We start from the raw sequence: 13567 nt of genomic DNA on the forward strand, positions 1-13567 counted from the left end.
TTTAGAGGATATAAAATAGGAGTTTTCCTGGTACCATTATTTCATGCACATACAGTTTTATTTCATGCACGTACAACGTTATTTCAGGCACATACAACGTTATTTCATGCACTACAGCGTTATTTCAGGCAAATATTAGGCGAGTATTAAGAAACATGAAGGTGATTAAATGTCTTGATTTGAATCATCGTGTACGACAAGGTTGGTAAAATGAGAATAGCCCAACATTATATCGTCATTGTTTGTTTGGACTTGTTATGACTTTATCAACAAATAATGTATAGCTTCATGTGATAAAAAATGAGAATAACCCAACACTTAGATGTGATTAATTGATGTGGGCTTAATTTTAATTAAAGCCCGTCCTATCAGCATATTAGGCGAGTATTAAGAAACATGAAGGTGATTAAATGTCTTGATTTGAACCATGGTGTAAGAGAAGGTTGGGCCCGTCCTATCAGCATATTAGTCTGATAATTTTGGCTCACTTTTGAGGCCCCAGTTATGTTTACCGAGTCGTGTTAGTCATATTTAAGAGGAAAATCAGTAACTTAATGTGTAATGATCAATATAGGTTATGGTTATTTCATGCACGTAGAGCGTTTTCTAATGCATGTATAAGACAAGTATTAAGAAATCGGATAAATGTGATCCACCACTACATCCTTCTTTGCTACCACATCCCCAACCGTCGAAGCTAATAATATTTCATGACTTACATATTTCATGGACACATGACTTACATATTTAAGATTTGTCGCAGGACACATGAATTACATATTTCATGCATGCACATTGTTATTTCATGCACATAGAACATTTTTTAATGCATGTACGATGTTAGAGAGATTTCCGTGCGACCTTTTCGTTGTGCAATTTTGAAAATGGTCTCTCGTTTTCGTTGCCTCATGACATGTTTTTTTTCAGAATTAGTCATGAAACATGACTTCATGTCTTACACGACTTATATATTCCAAAATCTAGTATGTACTCTCAAGACTTAGTGTATTAGATATTCCAGAATCTAACATGTACTAAGAATCTAATATTCCATAGTCTACTCAAATCAAGGAATCAGATCAAAAAAATGCAAGGCTCAGTGTTTCGAATGTAGGATTAGGTTCTCTACCACTCCCTTTGCACATCACTCGACTCAAGTGTTTAGAAAATAACACCTAGTGATAATCCTACAAAAAAGGGAGGAAATATTGTTACGTAAAGGTCCCCCCTAGACAGAATCTAATGAAAAGAAAATTAAAATTAGACAAAATTAAAATTAGGCATTCGAAAGTTCTTGATATTTACCTTTCTCTTGTTTTGGTCCCATTTGATAAGATGTGCAATCATACTCTCAGCATATTCATCCAAATCCTACATATAAATTTCATTTGACAGCAAATATTGAAAGGCTTGAAATAAAATATACAAGGTTATGTAATGCACATACAAGGTTATGTCATGCATAGACAAGGTTATTTCATGCACATAAAGATTGCCACTAATAAATCATACCTGATCAAGTAAAATTTACGTCTGACATCAGGGCGCCTGGGCAGGTTGGAGTCGAGTATGAAGTTCATCCTTTTCCCGAAGTCAACAACACAAGCAAACCAGTGTGATCTCTCCACACTATAAGGAAAGAAAGCCTGAAATATTACAAAGTAGTCAAGTAGGATGTATTGACTTCGAATGAAAAAAAAAAAGTGCATTGGAAAAAAAAGGGCATGGAAAAAAAAGTAAGAGTATTTATTTACCAGTTGGGTTGTGTTTAGATTGAGGGGCAAGTAGTCAAGTAGGATGTATTGACTTCGAAACCCGTTTTTACCGACAATTTCCTTAAATTTGAGAACATTTGTCAAAATTCTTTGAAATTTCAAAAACCAAAAAGAAGCATATGGACTCAATAAGGAATATGAATACCTTTATTATTGTTGGAAAATACACAACACTTGGGTTTCCGAGTGTCGTACGAATACCAATAGCATCAATAACCATATACATTACCCAATTTCCTGGCAGCAAGGTTTGCAACGCGTCTTGGGTTACTTGCAACCAGTCGATTTCTACAACGACTTCACTAATGATGCACATGTTGTAATGAGAAAACATGGAACATCAAAGAGTGGACAAAAACCGAAGTTTCAAAAAAGCTGCATGGTCAGTTAGAACTTACTCCTTATTTGCCCCATTTTTCCGAATATAATTGATCAAGTGTGCATCTGTATATCCATCTTGTGGCACTTGATTACTGGGAAAAGAGGAAAATAAAAGCTCCTTGATTAACGGGGAAAAAGGGAAAAAGGAAAAAGGAAAAACGGAAAACAAAGCTACTTAAGATTTTGCACTACCGAATCTGACCGCCATTCTTGTAAGCCTTTGCTGCAGCCGTCACTTGAACTTTGTAAGAGTTGTTTTGCCAAGTTAAAATTTCATTGCAAACCCTCACAATGTAACGTTTAACATCAACTCTCTAAACAATAACAATAACAGAAATCAACATCAGTGCCTTAATATTTAATGCACATACAAGGCTATTTCATGAAACTACAACACTAATTGATGCATCTTTATGGCTACTACTGTCATGAGACTTAGTTAAAAACACTAGATAAAAAGGTGAATTTAAATACAGACTTACTTCCTTTAGACCCACCTTTGAACATAAACGTGCCTTAACCCCGTTGTACATCTCCATATGACGCATGAGGTAGATTCCAGTATCATGCTCCACATCTATGTCAAAGTGCGGAAGATACAACTTAGGCACCAAAAGCCACACAGACGCCATCTTTGGAATCTTACTTGAAAGCGTAAGCAACAAGCTCTTCTGATAAAGGAAAAACAATGACAAGTAAATAATCTCTCACAAAAATTAGACGAAAATCAGCCACTTTATTGTAAAAAGATCTGAAGACATACCACAGATTTAACATGGCAAGAATAGTCAGTTGACGGAGGCATCAAGTGCATAACTTCTAACAAGTTCTTCGCAACATAGTAACAGAAAAGAAGTGGCAAGAGGGTAACAATAGGAATGAAAACCTGTACGACAATGAAAACAAAGACAACAATGAAAAAAAAGACGAAAATGAAAAGAAAGACGCTTAGTTGAGTACAACCATAGTAATACAAGAATCATGAAGGACTTACCAACTTCACGTCTACAAAGTTGAGATCCAATGAGGCAATCTGTTCATTAAATTAGGTGACCTGTATTAGAGAATAAAATCCTGGAATAATAGGACACCTATTTCATGCATGTACAATGTTGTTTAATGCCCCTAGATTGGTATTTTGTGAATCTACAAGGTTACTTTATGCATTCATAAGTTTATTGATGTACATACAACTTCATGCATGTACAATTAGAGAAAAAAAATTAAAATGGAAAACTTACGTCAGTTGTATAAAATAGACGGCAAGGGGATTTACGATCTCCGAGTTTGTTTCGCTCATTCAAATAATCACACCACAGAGAAATAACATCTGTATGAACTCGACGATCAATAAGCAAACTCTTCATATGACTTCGTGTGAGAGTCTTGCCCGCATGGCTAAACTAAACCTCCCTATACAGTTATGATAAAATTAAGCCTTAGTGTTAGACAGAAAATATAATACATATATGCTGAATAAGATAAGATAAAAATTTATAGGAGAGTGATACGTACTCTTCATCTATGTCCTCTGAAAATGCATAGTCTCCTACCAGTCTTTCCGACTGACTCAAGTCACGAAACATGTCCACGTTTCTGATAAGGAAAGGCGACCGGTAAACATCCGCGACCTCAACACACCTCTTAGGGAGCACCCTCTTAGTTTGCAGAGTCTCAGTTGGGGACTCTTCTACTAGGGGAGAAGAGGGCACAGTTGGCGATTCATCCAATGATACTTGAGAGGAGATAACTACAGGCGATGGTTGGGATGGTTGGGACGAGATCAGAATTGGCGATATTGGCGATAAAGGACGAACTACTAGAACAGGCACCGTAGTTGATGTGCTTGCATGAGGAACACTTTTTCCAGCCCACAACCTCGACTCAAGGAACTCTTGAGAGGTATATGGTGCATCATCACCACTGAAAAGGCTGAAAGATGGTCCTTCCATAAACGCCTTTTCCTTTTCCATTTTTTCCTTCAACATATTTTCATGATGTGAATCAAACACCTTGCCAACATGAGTGTATGCATCATTAAGGAGTCCTTCTAATTCAGCCATGACAGAGGGATCGCCTAGAAACGCATCATCTAAACAACTCATGTTAACATCCTCCTTCTTCAACTCCTCCACTTTACCCTCTTTTGTCTTCAACTCCTCCTCTACCGCCCCCTCCTCCTTTCTCTCCTTCATTTCATACTGATCTTTCTCCTTATCCTCCTCCACTTCATCCTCCTCCATCTTCTCTTCTTGCTCCACTTTATCAAAACTTGCATGAACACCTAAATCCTCAGCAACCTCGGTATCACCCCCCCTTTCACATTCAACACCTTCCCTTTCACCTTCTTCTCTACTCTGCTGTGAAAGGGAGAAGCCTTCAAATAAAGAATCGGCCAATTTTGACATTTGGGTGACAACCAGGAAACCAGGAGCCTTACACTTAGCATTTTTAACTGCTTTGGTAAACTCACCATAAATGTCTGCAAGTCGAATGGCTGTGCCCGCCAAAACTTTGATAGATTCTTTCTTCCCATCAACCGGTTCAGGTTCAGGTTCAGCTACAGCTTGAGGTTGAGGTTGAGGTTGAGGTTGAGGTTGAGGTTGAGGTTCAAGTTTAGGTTTAGGTTCAGGTTGACATTGAGCTTCAGGTTCAGGTGCAACATAAACAAATATGAGTTCAACAGACCCCTTTCCAAAGCCGTATCCCTTATGCTTCTCCAACTTAACCCTTTCTCTTATCTTCTCATCTGTCCAATTCGCTAACAAGGGAAATGATCGAGGCACTGTCCTCATCATGAAAACAACTTGATCCAAGTAGATGATCTGGAAAATCAGAATCGGTCCCTTAAAATAAATCTTAGGGGATTTAGCTACAGCCGCCTCCCACGACATGATGCTGGATATCATATGGGACAGTGCAAATTTGCACCAATTCATGTGAGGGACATCAGAGAGATTTGAAAGGGAGCTTAAGATCCGAGGGCTGGGATGATCACCTACTACCCCCATCAACAGAACATTGACGATATAGATGAGGAAATTCCTCTTGAAATCGTCCCCACCATCCCGCTGCTCCATCATCTTTTCTAAGAGATCCCTTTTGGTAATATCTGAGGTCGGAAATTGATCTTTAAATCTCTTGACAGCCTCTGTATACTCCTTTTATTTACAGTACAATCCAACTGGAAGAACGTCAATCGGTCCCATAAGAAGTCCAGTTGCAACATGGACATCCTCATCCGAGATAACCAGATTGTGGTTCATCAATGAACAGTCGAACGGATTAAACGTCTCGACAATCCATCTGGCCAAATGGCCATTGATTTCTTCTGACTTCAGCTGTAACAAACCTCCAAACCACATACTATGTATGGCTTCAATTTGATTTTCGGATGGGTCCAACTTGTCAAACTAGTGATCAAGGAAGGACTCATACGAGTGAGGATAAGCTTATACTTGTCAGAACGATTTTTTTTTTTTTTTTTTTTTTTTTTTTTTTTTGCAGTTTGCCTTGTCTCTTTGCTTGTTTCTGGAGCCTTCCTCTTGTTGTTGCTAGGAGGTAAATCTGGTGGGACTTCCTCGTGAACCTTGGATTGCATACGCGAATTCCGTCGACGCGTTGGAATTTTTTCTGGTTCTGCTGTTGTAGTACTTGGTGATACCGTCGTAGAGTATCAAAGATAAATTTATATTCCAAACTACTACTATAGCTAGTGGCAGTCAGGGTCGAACCACAGAGAGGCGATGCAATTAATAGTTGTCTAATTTTAGTCTAAAGTAACAGTTTCGGGGGGGATTTGATTTGAATGATCTATAATTAAAGGGCAATAAAATTAAAAGTAAACTAAATCAAATAAATGAGCAATTAAAAGGAATGGATGAAATCAAATATTAAAAGGATGCTAAGATGGTCGGTTCACTGTAGTTTCGACGGCGGCAACTCTAAGTAAACTGATTTAAGCATGTTAGACGGGAAAATAAAAAGTCCTCTCGGTCCACTTTAACAGGTAGCAACCTTTCGGCCTAAGCTACGGGTCCCTAAATCTCACTAATACTAACTTTCATTCTTGATTAATGATAAAAAAGCCTAAATTAACTTATCTCTCGATCTTATTAATTTAGTCGCCTTAATTAAGTAGTCTATTTCCCTCCCCTATCTTTCGATCTATCGGGTCGGTCAATTCCTAAGCATTCAACTAGTCGCGTGCACTCGATTCGTCAAATATAGCAATTAAATTAATTAAGTCAAAGCTAATCTAACATGTGGCGGTCGATCGACCAACGAAGTCAGTCGATCGACCAGAGCCCGATAACAGTTTGCCTATTGTCGAAACCGTCTAACCTACAGATCCCCTACATCTTAGCACGAAGGGTTTAGCTACTCATACTGGAAATAATAACAGAAACAAAAATAGAGATGGAAACAACAGGATTCATAACTAAATTAAATGAACAATAAAATCGCATAAAGAAAGAATTAGGGCTTAGGGATTCTAACTAGTCAATTCTAATCTATAAAGAAGGAATAGAACTTAGAGCAAGAATTACCAGAAATAAAGAAGATAAGAAAAAGCGAATCCGAATGCCAAAAAGAACTTTATTTAGAACTAATGCAAACTGTAAACTAAGTATGTAAATCTGAATCCCAATATGAATGAATCAATAAAAGAGTAGGAAGGTGTTACGTTATATAGGAATGTCACGTAACTCTTATTCCTAAAACCTAATTACAATTGGGCTTCTAACTCTCGTCTTTTAATTTGCGCGTCAGTCTCGTGGTGCGGTCGATCGACCAGGACCGATCGATCGATCGCTCTCTTTCTCTGAGCACATTCAAAGCATTCGACGTCTATAGACCACGTAGGTTAGTCTATAGACCACTGTAGCTGGTAATCCACTTCTGAAACTCTCGCAAATCTATCTTTCAGGCCTTGATACGCGCACCAAGTTCGCTTCCCGAGTCTTTACTTTACGTCAGGTCCTATGCCAAGCACTTAGGGACGGATTCGGCTCGATTTCCGCTGGATTCTTCACATTTCTGCAATATTACACAAAAACACGAAAGTAGACGGAAATAAGGAAAATAGTAGCATAAACTACATAATTGAGCTCTGAAATGCGTGTGAAATAGGGTGTAAAACATCATATAAATGACACGCATCAAACTTCCCCAAACCAAACCCTTGCTTGTCCCCAAGCAAGAACTAGACTCGATCCTAGGACCAAATGGAACGAGTTCAATCTCAGAGCGAAATGCAAACTGTAAAGCCTAAACCAATTTAATGCACAACTAACAATCAATTAGCGAAATGAATCATGCAAACGAGTTATGTAGTCGTTAAAAACTGTTGAACCGTCTACTATAGAGAATTATCATTGTGGACTCTCACGGGTCGCTCATATCACACATAAGCATAGGTGAATATATGTAAAAGATAGAAAGAAGTAATTTTGTAATGACACTCCCCTAACTACGACCTATAAGACATGCCTGCAATCTAATATAAAAAGGATCTCTACAACCGTACATATGCATTTCAACCAAACAAATGACCATGATACATGCCGAGGTAAATATGGATATGTGAGGTAATGGGTGAGAAGGGGCTAAGATAAATTTGGATAAGAGGAGTTAAATCCAAGCTAGTAACTTACTAAACACCAAATTATAACAACATCCCAACTTCAAACTCAAAATTCAACAATAAAACCGGTGCTAATGATTAGCACTAATCTCACAATCTCCAATTATAACTGTAGTTCCCCAAATGATAATAATAAAACATGGGAATAAAATCACCATCTAATAAAAACTTCAACCATGTGATTTTTCCAAATTTCTTTCGCTACTGCAGCAAGCAGCCGATCGACCAAGTGGGACGGTCGACCGACTGATTCTTTTTTTTTTTGAATCATTTTTCCTTTTTTTCCTTTTTTTTTTCTTTTTTCTTTTTCTTTCTTTCTTTCCTCCTTTCCAACATTCCACCAACCTTCTCATAAAGAGCAATATAACCAAAATGCAATAAACACATTCCCACAACTACCAATACTAGCTCAGATAAGGTAGGCTAAATATAGTATGTAGCTCATGGGACAAAAGGGCAATTTGGCTATGTGAGGTTTATGGGTAAAATGAGAAAAGGGGACCTCTACCACATGTGTCAACAAACCAGAAACCGAATGCATACAGGTATTAAGCAGACCAAGTTCATATTTATGCAAATTTATGTAACATGCCTTGTAAGGAGTAACTACTCACAGTCCTAGATAAACTGGTCATGAATGTCACCAGTTATAAGCTCTAAACCTCAGAAAATGATGTAATTTGCCAAAAATCTAAGTCAAGTCTCAAGATTCAGCAAATAAATTAACGAAAACTCGTAGGTATGCATATGTGATTCTACTAATAACATGTCAATTAAGCACGGCTTAGGCATAAACAGATGAAAATGCAATGTCATCATTGAAATACTACCGTTCCGACTCGACCTACATGCTAAAATAAACGTGATATTTTTGTATTTTTTTGAAATTTTTCAATTTTTTTTGAATTTTCTGTATATAAGAGGAAAATAAACAACAATGCAAGACAAATAAATGTAAACGTGAATGCAAAGCAGAATGAATGCAACGCAAAACCCTTCCCCAAACCAAATTGCACAATGTCCCCATTGTGCGAAATCATATAAGAAAGATAAGCAAAGGAAATTGGAATTTCGCGGAATTATAACTAAAATTGACATAAAAGAAGGACTCGGAAACTCACAAGACTTTAAGCGCAGCAGGAAACCTCCCCAAACCAGCGTGAGCTAGGAGGTTTCAGTAGCCAGCAGTGCTACCATAGGTACCTGAAAAGAAACAAAAGTACCGTGCGTAATTCCGAGAAAACAATTTACGAAACGCAAAATTATGTGCAAAATGAGAAAACGGAAGAAAACAGAAATGAATCGGAGAATAAAGTGGAGAAAAGACTCCCTCAACTCCGCAAATCGACCAAACACAGCAGGGGAATGGTCGTGAACAGGTACAGCAGCGAAGGCGGTCGATCGACCATAGCAGCCAGTCGATCGACCAGGGTGACAGGAACAGAAGACCCTGGAATCGCGGCACAGTCGATCGACCACACAGGCCAGTCGATCGACTGAGATACCTGCTGTAAGTTTCTGATTTCTTCGAATTAGCTCAATAAATTGAGCTAATATGGTCTATGAACCTGCAAATACACATAATAACGCGCCCAAAATTGCCCAAAACCTAAAGTAATAGTCTAAAGTCTTTAAATCCTAAGCAAACTTATTAAAGCGAAGTTTCGCGCACACCAAAGAAATAAAAAGTCTAACAAAAGCAATAAAATGTTTCTTCAAAAAGTCTTAATCAACTAATAGTTGATCAAGAATGGTCACGGAATGGCCCACTTGCTCGGCTTCTGGCTACAAGAGGTAGCCTCTACAGTACTCATTTCCTCAGCGGGGCTCCTAACAACTCCAATATCCGCATAACTCAACGGATTAACATCTCTAACATCTTCCCAATCACTGACCTCGTCTGGCTCATCAAAATCCAAATCGGACTCCGTCACCTTGACTGGCTCCTCATCAGGCTCCTCATCTGTGCCATAGCTAAGACATCCTAGACCGCCTCTTTGAACGATTGGCTCCTTCACAACTGGAGCAACATGCGGCTCTAACTTCCCCAAACCAGCTCCTGCAACATTCAAAACAGAAGGATCTTCCTCCAATTTGCTCCCAATCTGGGGCGGAGGTGTTATAACAGGATTAGGCATAGGGGCAGACACGTCAGGCAACACAACATAAGATTTAGCTACATTGCAAGTTACTGGGTACATAGCATCCTTCTTCTTATAGGTCTGGGCAAACACAATGGACTGTTTTCCCACCTTAAAGGTCAATGTCCCTGAGCCAACATCTATAACTGCACCAGCAGTGTGAAGAAATGGTCTACCCAATATGATAGGAATATGAGCATCCTCGGGCATATCTAGCACAACGAAGTCAACTGGGAAAAAGCACTTTCCTATTTGCACAGGAATGTCCTCTAAGACTCCTATAGGCTGGACCGCAGAACGATCAGCCATCTGTACTGTCATGTTTGTGATTGCAAACTTAGTCAAACCGAACTTCCTAGCCAGACTCAATGGCATAACACTAATGCTAGCTCCTAGGTCACATAATGCCTTCTCAATTGAGAAGGTCCCGATATTACAAGGAACAGAAAAGCTACCAGGGTCAGCTAGTTTATGTGGAGCAGTATGAGTCAAATAGGAACATGACTCCTCAGTTAGTGCGACAGATTGCACAGTATCAAGTGACTTCTTTTTAGACAACAGCTGCTTCATAAATTTCATATAGGCAGACACTTGATTAACTAATTCTAAGAAAGGAACTTACACATTTAAACTACGAATAACATTTTCAAACTTGTTAAACGATACATGTTCCTTTATCGGCACCAATCTCTCTGGATAAGGGGCTGTAAGAAGCAACTTAGCCCTCTCATCTAGGTCTCTCATACCGGCATCAGTGGATTTAGGCTGAAAATCCACTACCTTGTCCTTGTTGTAGCTCGAACCTTCTTCAGACCGTCTCAGGAATGAACCATTAACCGTCGTAAGGTCATACTTTGTAACCGGAACTGACCCATCAGCATTTGGATCTTGCCTCGATAATTTCGGAGTCGTCGTACCCCGAAATAAGTAGTCCTTCAAGTTATTTGGCATTGGAGGACGAAAAAGTTCACGGTCAGACGTATCTTCAGTCGATCGACCATGTAGGTCGATCGATCGATCGGCTTCCGAGACAGAAACTTCATCATTACCGAGTGGTCGATCGACCGGTGTGTCGATCGATCGATCGATGTACCGGTGATCGTCTTTTTCTTGCTACTGGTCATTCCAGCCTTCTTCTTACTCGGTTCCGCCTCATCTTTTTCAGTAACATCTTCGACCATAGCGGGCCCATCAAGGGTATACCCACTCCTCAAAGTAATCGCATTTAGAGTCTCTTTTTGATCCGGCTGCGACGGTAAATGCCCCGGAGCTCTAGTTGCACTTTTGCTTGCCAATTGGGCAATTTGACTCTCCAACATTTTTTGTAGAAGTCTCTCTAGCTAGAGACTCCTTTTGCAGCAAACCCGACAAATTCTGAACCATGTTTTTCAATTCAGAAATATCAGAACCTTGAAATTGCTGCTGTTGAGGCACATAGGGAGGCTTTTGATATTGCTGCTGCTTATGAGGGGGCACATAGCTTTGCTGCTGCTGCTGTGGTGGACCCAGATTAAGGATATTCTGGTTAGTCCACCTCAAATTAGGGTGGACATTGGAGGGATCGGGATAAGTACCAGTCTGCCTAAAATGTTGAAAGGCAGCACATGTTTCATTCGAACTAGTACAAAACTCCGAAACATGTCCCTCTCCTCCACATCTTTTGCATGTGAAGAGACCGTCTGAAACTGCGTTAACTTTATACATCCCACCTTTTTGGGATCCCTCAAAATCTATCTTGTCGAATCTCGCAGTAAGGGCATCTATTGCAGCTACAGCAGGAGATTCAGCTGATCTTCTCTGATTTCCTCTAGAATTCCCATGCTCAACTTTATGGGTGGCCAGGTCATCGATGATTTTCCACCCCTTTGTCTCACCGCTATTTTCTTGAAATCTCCCATTAGCTGCAGCATCTAGGACAACTCTCTGATCATCATAAAGACCATTATAGAACTGGTTGCACAGAAACCATTTCTCAAACCCATGGTGCGGAATAGATCGCACCAGCTTCTTGAAACGGACCCATGCCTCATGAAAATCTTCATCAGGACCCTGTTTAAAGCTTGTGATCTGAGCTCTAATCGCATTGGTCTTCGATGCAGAGAAATATTTCTTATAAAATGCTAGGGCCAGCGAATTCCAATCGGTAATCCCATTGGCAGCTCGATCCAGATCTCGGTACCACTCCCTAGCGGCATCACGGAGCGATAATATGAACATCGTCTCCTTTATTTGGTCCTGGGTCACACCTGCTGGTGGGGGTATGGAACAACAGTAGTCAATGAATATTTCCATATGTTTAGCTGCATCTTCATTCGCAGCTCCCCCAAATTGGTTTCTCTCGACCAAATTGATGTAGGACGGTTTTGCTTCGAATTTTCTTTCCGTCCCGGCTGGCAACGCGAATCCCTTATAGAGATTCTCAGCTTTTGGCTCGGAGTGACTGGCTATACTTGCTTCTTCACCATATCCGGAGATGTAACGAACTCGGTGAGGAAGTAGAAATAGGAGACGAAGGTGGATCCTCCTCAAATAACTCGTTCTCGTAGTAAGTGGACAGAGTACTCAGCTCTTCCTCTGTCGGCAATACTCTAGATGATCGTCTCAACTCACGCAAAGTCCTTTCGATCTCAGGATCTAACGGTCGTAATTCACCACCCTGTGACCTCCGCATAAGAGGAAACTACAAGTAGAATATGAGAATAGTTTAAGGAACAGATGTCCCTTAAACTAAGATAAAGACTAAAATAAAAACAACTAAAAATTAAACAATTGCCTCCCCGGCAACGGCGCCAAAATTTGATACCATCGTAGAGTATCAAAGATAAATTTATATTCCAAACTACTACTATAGCTAGTGGCAGTCAGGGTCGAACCACAGAGAGGCGATGCAATTAATAGTTGTCTAATTTTAGTCTAAAGTAACAGTTTCGGGGGGGATTTGATTTGAATGATCTATAACTAAAGGGCAATAAAATTAAAAGTAAACTAAATCAAATAAATGAGCAATTAAAAGGAATGGATGAAATCAAATATTAAAAGGATGCTAAGATGGTCGGTTCACTGTAGTTTCGACGGCGGCAACTCTAAGTAAACTGATTTAAGCATGTTAGACGGGAAAATTAAAAGTCCTCTCGGTCCAATTTAACAGATAGCAACCTTTCGGCCTAAGCTACGGGTCCTTAAATCTCACTAATACTAACTTTCGTTCTTGATTAATGATACAAAAAGCCTAAATTAACTTATCTCTCGATCTTATTAATTTAGTCGCCTTAATTAAGTAGTCTATTTCCCTCCCATATCTTTCGATCTATCGGGTCGGTCAATTCCTAAGCATTCAACTAGTCGCGTGCACTCGATTCGTCAAATATAGCAATTAAATTAATTAAGTCGAAGCTAATCTAACACGTGGCGGTCGATCGACCAACGAAGTCAGTCGATCGACCAGAGCCCGATAACAGTTTGCCTATTGTCGAAACCGTCTAACCTACAGATCCCCTACATCTTAGCACGAAGGGTTTAGCTACTCATACTGGAAATAATAACAGAAACAAAAATAGAGATGGAAACAACAGGATTCATAACTAAATTAAATGAACAATAAAATCGCATAAAGAAAGAATTAG

This window comes from Silene latifolia, chromosome 11 (assembly GCF_048544455.1).
Source record: "Silene latifolia isolate original U9 population chromosome 11, ASM4854445v1, whole genome shotgun sequence".
NCBI lineage: Eukaryota > Viridiplantae > Streptophyta > Magnoliopsida > Caryophyllales > Caryophyllaceae > Silene > Silene latifolia.